This window comes from Pipistrellus kuhlii, unplaced genomic scaffold (assembly GCF_014108245.1).
Source record: "Pipistrellus kuhlii isolate mPipKuh1 unplaced genomic scaffold, mPipKuh1.p scaffold_m20_p_191, whole genome shotgun sequence".
In the NCBI taxonomy this organism is placed as follows: domain Eukaryota; kingdom Metazoa; phylum Chordata; class Mammalia; order Chiroptera; family Vespertilionidae; genus Pipistrellus; species Pipistrellus kuhlii.
Window position 1 is genome coordinate 1 of NW_023425506.1, and position 7500 is coordinate 7500.

The window sequence follows — 7500 nt, forward strand, 5'->3', positions numbered from 1 at the left end:
GGAGGAGGGAGGGAGGGGGCGGGGGTGGCCCAGTGCAAAGTGCATCCTGAAAGCCCCCCGCCTGGCGCCCCCGCGGCTGCTCCGGAGGACCCTGCCCGGAGCCGAGACCTCGCTGCCCGGAGGGCCCCCGTGTCCTCGCCGCCTCGGAGCTGGGAGCCTCCGGCCCGGACCGCGGCAGCCCCTCTTGCTTCGGAGCGCCCTCAGACCGGGAACCCCCCCCCCCCCACCCGCACCCTGTCCCCGAGCCGGGACTTCCTCCCTGCACCCCTGCCCTGGGGCTGCCCCGAGGACGGGACCGCCGCCTAGCGTCTGCTCGGCTGTGTGGATGCTCGCCGGGGCTGGGGCCGGGTGGCTCCGGAACCCCCCGTGTCCGGCCCTGCCCGAGGCATCTCTTTCTTCAATGGAGAAGTTGGTGAGTGTGGAGGAGGCTGAGAGCAGGGAGCGCCGCCGCAGCTGAGGAGACAGGTAAAGTCAGTTACCTTCCCTGAAGCCAAGGGGGCGGCTGGGAGGGAGGGAGAGAGGAAGGGAGGGGGGGAAAAATCACTGCATCTTCCTAGCTTGCCCTGAACCAACCCCTCTCTCTCCCCCTTTCCCCCGCCCCCCCCATCTCTGTCTCCCCTTTTTGCTCCCCTTCTTCCAAGCACCCCCACCACCACCACCACCACCACCACCCTCTCCCTGCTGCTCGCCCCTGGGACGCTGCCCTGCACCTCACCTCTCCCTGCTTTCTGGTTTCCAGGTTTGCTGTTTGCCTACCCCAGTCTGCAAAGCCAGAGGAGGCCTGCCCACCCACCTGGGAAGCAGTCCAGGACTTCTGAGCAGCAGCATCCTCCTCACAGGTAATCAGCCAGGCCTCCCCGGCCCTCCCCCATCGTTTCCCCCGGGCCCCTGGCTCATGAGGCAGCAGCTCTCCGTTCACCATGGTTCCCTGGGGACTGGGGTGCAACTGGTTCCTGGACACACACACCCCCTTTGCAACGCAAAACACACACACACACACACACACACACACACACCAGGAATGCTGCTCTTTTTGCCCTGCTCCTGGATTTTCATAACTTTTCTACAACCTCATCATCTCCCCCTCTCCCCTCTCCAACCCCTTTTCTCTCTGTGTGTTTTGCATGATCTTTGGTGATGGTACCGTTTTCCTCGCTCTGAGAAGCGGAAACCTTTCTGGGGTCCTCCCCTAGGAATTTTCCTCGATTGCTTGTTCATCCTGAAGGACTCTGCTTTTTTTTTTTTTTTTTTTTTTTTTTTTTTTAATTAATCCACAGCTTTCTCTGTCCCGCCCCCCTGATTCCTGCCTATCCCTGTCCTTCAGCCTCCGCCAGAATTAAAAAATCGTTGGGATGCCGAAACCGGTTTGGCTCAGTGGTAGAGCGTTGGTCTGCGGACTGAAAGGTCCCAGGTTCGATTCCGGTCAAAGGCATGTACATCGGTTGCGGGCACATCCCCGGTGGGGGGTGTGCAAAGAGGCAGCTGGTCGATATTTCTCTCTCATCGATGTTTCTAGCTCTATCTCTCTCTCCTCCTCTCTGTAAAAAAAAATCAATAAAAAATATATATATATTTTTTTTTAATCGTTGGGAGTTCCCTAACCCACCAGGGTTTGGGAGAGGAAGGTAATAATGGCTGGAGATGGATGAGTTTTGGAAAACAATGTGAGGTTTTTTTTCTTAGGCCCGTGGTCGGCAAACCGCGGCTCATGAGCCACCTGCGGCTCTTTGGCCCCTTGAGTGTGGCTCTTCCACAAAATACCGCCGCTGGGCAAGTCTGTTTTGAAGAAGTGGCATTAGGAGAAGTCTAAGTTTAAAAAAAATGTGGCTCTCCAAAGAAATTTGATTCATTGTCCTGTTGCTATTGGGCTCTGTGGGCCAGTGAGTTTGCCGACCACTGGCCTAGTCTAAAGGGAGTCGTGTACCTTAATGGTTGCAGATTGCAGGAAAGCAGTATTCTCCCCTTGAAGGTCTTATGTAGGGAGAACGCTTCAGCCTTTTGTGTGCTTCTGAGGGACCCGTGTGGACGGGCTCCGAGGCTGTTAAAATAAAATGGTAAGATAATAACTCGTTCCACCTCCGATTTTCTAGAACGCATAAAAACTTTCTGTGATACCTCGTTATCATTTTGACGCACAGGAATTTTAAAACGAAGGCATGTTCTTGGCTTTTCTTCTGTGCCCTCTTCATGCATGAGATTTCTCCATGCCAAACCCTCACAGATAATTTGTTAGATTTGAAATGTAAGCAGTCACCCCTGGCCGGTGCGGCTCAGTGGGTAGCGTGTCGGCCTAAGGACTGAGGGGTCCCGGGTTCGGTTCCAGTTAAGGGGCACGTGCCTGGGTTGCAGGCTCCATCCCCGCCCCTTGTCGGGGTGCGTGAAGGAGGCAACCAGAGGGTGTGGCTCTCTCACATCAATGTTTCTCTCTCTGTCTCTCCCCCTCCCTTCCGCACTCCCTGAAAATCGATAGAAAAAACATCCTCGGATATTTATCCTTGGAGGATGAACCAAATGAAAAAGCAAAGAAATGTAAGCATCAAAATCTGTGCCATTCCTAAAGGAGGAGGTATGATCAGGGAAATCATACAAGCATCAATTGAGAAATTGGCCAAACGAATGACTTTTCTAACATCCAATCACGGCCGTCTACAGTGAATTGTGTTTTTTTGTTTTTGTTTTGTTTTTTTAAATTTTGAGAAGTTGGTTTTTTTTTAACATATTTTATTGATTTTGTACAATGAGGAAGGGAGAGAGATACAGAGTTAGAAACATCAATGAGAGAGCCTCTTGCACACCCCCTACTGGGGATATGCCCGCAACGAAGGTACATGCCCTTGACCGGAATCGAACCCGGGACCCTTCAGTCCCCAACCTGATGCTCTATCCATGGAGCCAAACCGGTTTCGGCTACAATTGACTTGTTCATCTCAGAGTCATTTTAATATCTCAAGACGGCTTAGGGAATTGCAGGTACCACGAAGTACCTAAAATAGCAGAAGTCCTCAGAAAATCTGTGATTTGCTCTGGTACGCTGGCCGTTCCGCCTTCCGCAGAAAGAACGGAATGTCCGTCTTGAGTCTCCTTGTTGCCAAGACATAGTGACAGACACTTTTTAAAAATATATATATATATATATTATTGATTTTTTTACAGAGAGGAGGGAGAGGGAGAGAGTTAGAAACATCAGCTGCCTCCTGAACACCTCCTACTGGGGATGTGCCTGCAACCAAGGTACACGCCCTTGACCGGAATTGAACCTGGGACCCTGCAGGCCTTAGGCTGACGCTCTAGCCATTGAGCCACACCAGCCCAGCCTGGTTTGCATATTCTTGAGAACTGGGAGCAGATACCTGGGGGACGTGAACGCCACGGGATTTCGAGTCCATGTCTACCAGCAACTGCCCCGTGGTGGACAGTTCGGACAGCCTTTCTGAATGTTCTTAGGATCGGATTCATTTCCGTGAAAGCTGGGCAGAAGTCTGTGACGTTCAAGGCAGTTTGGAGTATCTCAGTGTGCGAGTCACCGGAGAGATGTCTAATAATTAGGATTTCCAAAAATATTAAGGTAAAAATGAATTATGTCTTGCTGAAACCGGTTTGGCTCAATGGATAGAGCGTCGGCTTGGGGACTGAAGGGCCCCGGGTTCGATTCCGGTCAAGGGCATGTACCTTGGTTGTGGGCACATCCCCAGTAGGGGGTGTGCAAGAGGCAGCTGATCAATGACTCTCTCATCGATGTTTCTAGCTCTCTATCTCTCTCCCTTCCTCTCTGTACAAAATCAATAAAATATATTTAAAATATATAAAATGTATTTAAAATATATATTTTTTTAAAAAAATGAATTATATCTTTCCTATTCAGGCCTTCTCTGTTAAATAATTTTTCCCCCCATGCTTTAGACTTAATTCTAGCCAGGCTGGTGTGGCTTAGTGGTTGAGCATCTGGACTCCCTGCCTTCCCCAAAAAGGAATGTCTTTCTTGCTAGCTAGAGATACTTCTAAGGGGCTCTGAGGGCTTGCATATTCTTCTGTTTTCAGCTATGAACCAGGAGGTCACAGGTTCGATTCCCCGTCAGGGCACATGCAGGGATTTCCGGCTCAACCCCCAGTAGGGGGCGTGCGGGAGGCAGCCGATCCGTGATTCTCTCTCATCACTGATGCTTCTCTTAAGAACTCATCATCAACACACACCTCGGCCATGTCAGACTTTGTAGTATTTCTGTACCCATCTTCTCTTTGAAGGGGTGGTTCGGTTTCTGTGTGTGTTTTTGTCTCAATATTCTTGGGAGTTGCTGATTTTATTTCCTTAGCGGCCTGGATCTCGGTTTACTCTGCAAAAGAAATGCTTACTTTTTTTTTTTTTTTTTTTGAGTAGCAAGCTGTTATCTTGTTTCCAGCTTGTGTGAAATATGAAAGCTCATTTGTGTCACTTAATCAGAAAATGTGTGGACTTCCAGTGAGAAATCACGTGCAGAAAGCCATTAGTGACTAACCGTGCACGCCGAAGGAAACTGGGGACATGTGGGCAAATTCGGTGCGAGTTATGTAATTTTAGACAGGTCTGAAATATATATATATGTATATGTATATATGTGTGTGTGTGTGTGTGTATATATATATATATATATATATATTTTTTTTTAATTTCCTTCATTCCATGGTATGGATAGAGACGTTTTCTTAATTATATGAAGAAGGAAGTTTTGCTTTTTTAACTTAATGAAGTGTACTCGGCCATCCATGTGGGAATTTAGTTGGTAACAATTATTTCTGTATTTGCTTTTTTTTTTTTAATATATTTTTATTGATTTCAGAGAGGAGGGGAGAAGGGGAGAGAGAGCGAGAGAAACATCAATGATGAGAGGGAATCACTGATTGGCTGCCTCCTGCACACCCCACATTGGGATGCTATCCAGCCTGGTGAACCGTGACTTCTTGGTTCAGAGGTCAGACACTCAACCACTGTGCTACACCAGCCAGGCTCGATGGTAACATATCATTTCTAAATGTTTAGTTTCTAATAAGGTCAACAGCATAAAAGCTTGGAGGCCTGTATTATCTTTTGACCCCATGTAGAGTAGAAAAGATGAATTCATCACATTTAAACATAGTATTAACATCGGGCAACAAAATGTTATGTAAAAAGATACATCAGGCCCAGCCTGTGTGGCTCAGTGGTTGCCTCGACCTATAAACCAGGAGGTGATGGTTCGATTCCCGGTCAGGGCTCATGCCCGGGTGGCAGGCTCCATCCCCAGTGGGGGCCGTGCAGGAGGCAGCCGATCGGTGGTTTTCTCCTATCATTGATGTTTCTCTCTCTTCCTCTCCTCTCCTCTCTAAAATCAATACAAATATTACTTTAGAAAAAAAATTTATATATATTTATATTTGCTCATTTGGCATATAATTCTGAAGTCTTCCTTGTTAGTATGCCTTCTGTGCTTTCTTTTCTAACTGCAAAACCTGAAGTGGAGTTTCTAAAGACTGCACCTTGAGAGTTTTGGTCCTTCTGAGTCATCATTCATGTAAAACAATTCTCATTGTGCATTTACTTATTTAGAACCCGCCACCCAGGCCACGTTCCCGTGTTCAGGGGGCGGTTTCCGTGAGCTGTCAGGTCCTCCCTCACACCTGCCCCCTGGAGAGCAAACAGACTTTTCTTTTTCACTCTCACGTCTGGACTTCCTCTGTGGTTCTCAGCGGCCACCTTTGCCCTTTAAGATCAATCGTCATGTTTTTTCTTTATTTGTGTGCACGTGGGCAGCTGTGCTCCAGTGAGTACAACTGCCCACGGAATAGCGCCGAGGGCAAACGCGTTGTCTGACGCTTTGGACTGTTGGGACATTTGGCCATAAGTCGTGTCATCCTCCATAACGTCAGGGCTGCATCTGCCAGGGTTCATGTGTGCATGCCGTGTGTGTCTGTGTGCATGGTGTGTGAGTCCGTGTGTACATTGATATGTGTGTCGTGTGTACATGGTCTGTGAGCCCATGCATGCATGGTCTGTGAGTCCTCGTGTGCATGGTATGTGTGTCTATGTATGGTATGTGTGTCATGTGTACACAGTACGTGAGTCCATATGTGCATGCTATGTGAATGCATGTGTGGATGGTATATGTGTGTCCATGTGTGTGTGGCATGTGTATGTCCATGTGTGCATGGTATATGTGTGCGTGGTATATGTGTGTCCATGTGTGCATGGTGTGTGTGTCCATGTGTGCATGGTGTGTGTGTGTCCATGTGTGCATGGTATATGTGTGTCCATGTGTGCCCATGTGTGCATGGTGTGTGTGTGCCCATGTGTGCATGGTGTATGTGTGTCCATGTATGTGTGGTGTGTGTGTGTCCATGTGTGCATGGTATATGTGTGTCCATGTGTGCATGGTGTGTGTATGTCTGTGTGTGCATGGTATATGTGTGTCCATGTGTGCATGGTGTGTGTGTGCCCATGTGTGCATGGCATATGTGTGTCCATGTGTGCATGGTGTGTGTGTGCCCATGTGTGGATGGTATGTGTGTGCCCATGTGTGCATGGTGTGTGTGTGCCCATGTGTGGATGGTATGTGTGTGCCCATGTGTGCATGGTATGTGTGTGTCCATGTGTTTCTCCTGTGAAGATCCCTGCATGAAAGAGTGCTTTTTGGGTTTAAACCGACAGTTATTGTTTACAGCGGTGGGCATTGTCAGAAAAGGGGAACGTGACGAGCCGCTTCTAGAATTCCTTGGTTCGTTTTAAGCAGGCAGAGCTGTCCGGTGGAGTTCTAACCGGGGGTCCCCCGCGGGGCCGGGCCTGACGGTGGCGGGTTCGATTCCCGCCAGGCACCCATGAACCTGTTCTCCCCCCACAGGAGCCGCCCGTTCGGGACCCTCACACGTTGTCACCGAGCGCGTGCCTCCGTCTGCATCGCTTAGCACAGAGGCTTTTCTCTCTTTCTCACATATTTTTATTGGTTTCAGAGGAAGGGAGGGGAGAGAGAGAGAGAGAGGAACATCCATGAGGAGAGAGAATCACGGACCGGCTGCCTCCTGCACGCCCTCCCCTGGGGATCAGGCCCGCCACACCCGCCGGGCAGGATCCCTTTTCTTGTAGTTATAGAGGGATTTTTTTTTTTTCCCAGAGTTCACAGAAGGAAGCTGGCAGACCTTTGTTAATCGTTTACTCACTGGGGTGTGTGCGCACGGGAATGACAGTTTGAAGGTGACTCACTTGGTGCCTCTTGGACGGACGAAGCACCGACATTTAAAATCACCGCCGCCTTTTGCTGGTCACCCGCTCCCTCTCGGCTCTGCCCGCCTGCTGTACTGATCGCACTTTTTTTCTCCTCATGGTCCTGCCTGGAAAAAGACAGGTGACCCACGGTGTCCTTTAAAAATAAAGAATTCAGGCCCTGGCCAGTGCGGCTCAGTGGTTAGAGTGTGGGCCCAAGGACTGAAGGGTCCCGGGTTCTACTCCCGTCAAGGGCACGTACCTCAGTTGCAGGCTCGATCCCATTTTCCATT

The 7500-nt window shown here is 49.5% G+C and overlaps 1 protein-coding gene across 1 annotated transcript in view; it reads left to right on the forward strand.

Moving 5' to 3' along the window:
- Positions 1–6: 6 nt before the first annotated feature.
- ASB7 (ankyrin repeat and SOCS box containing 7) overlaps positions 7–7500 on the forward strand; it is a 22923-nt gene continuing 15429 nt past the window's right edge. Inside the window, exons 1-2 of the mRNA XM_036443609.2 lie at positions 7–465; positions 740–839. The gene's annotated coding sequence lies outside the window, so the exon portion shown is untranslated. The remainder of the gene's footprint in view (positions 466–739; positions 840–7500) is intronic.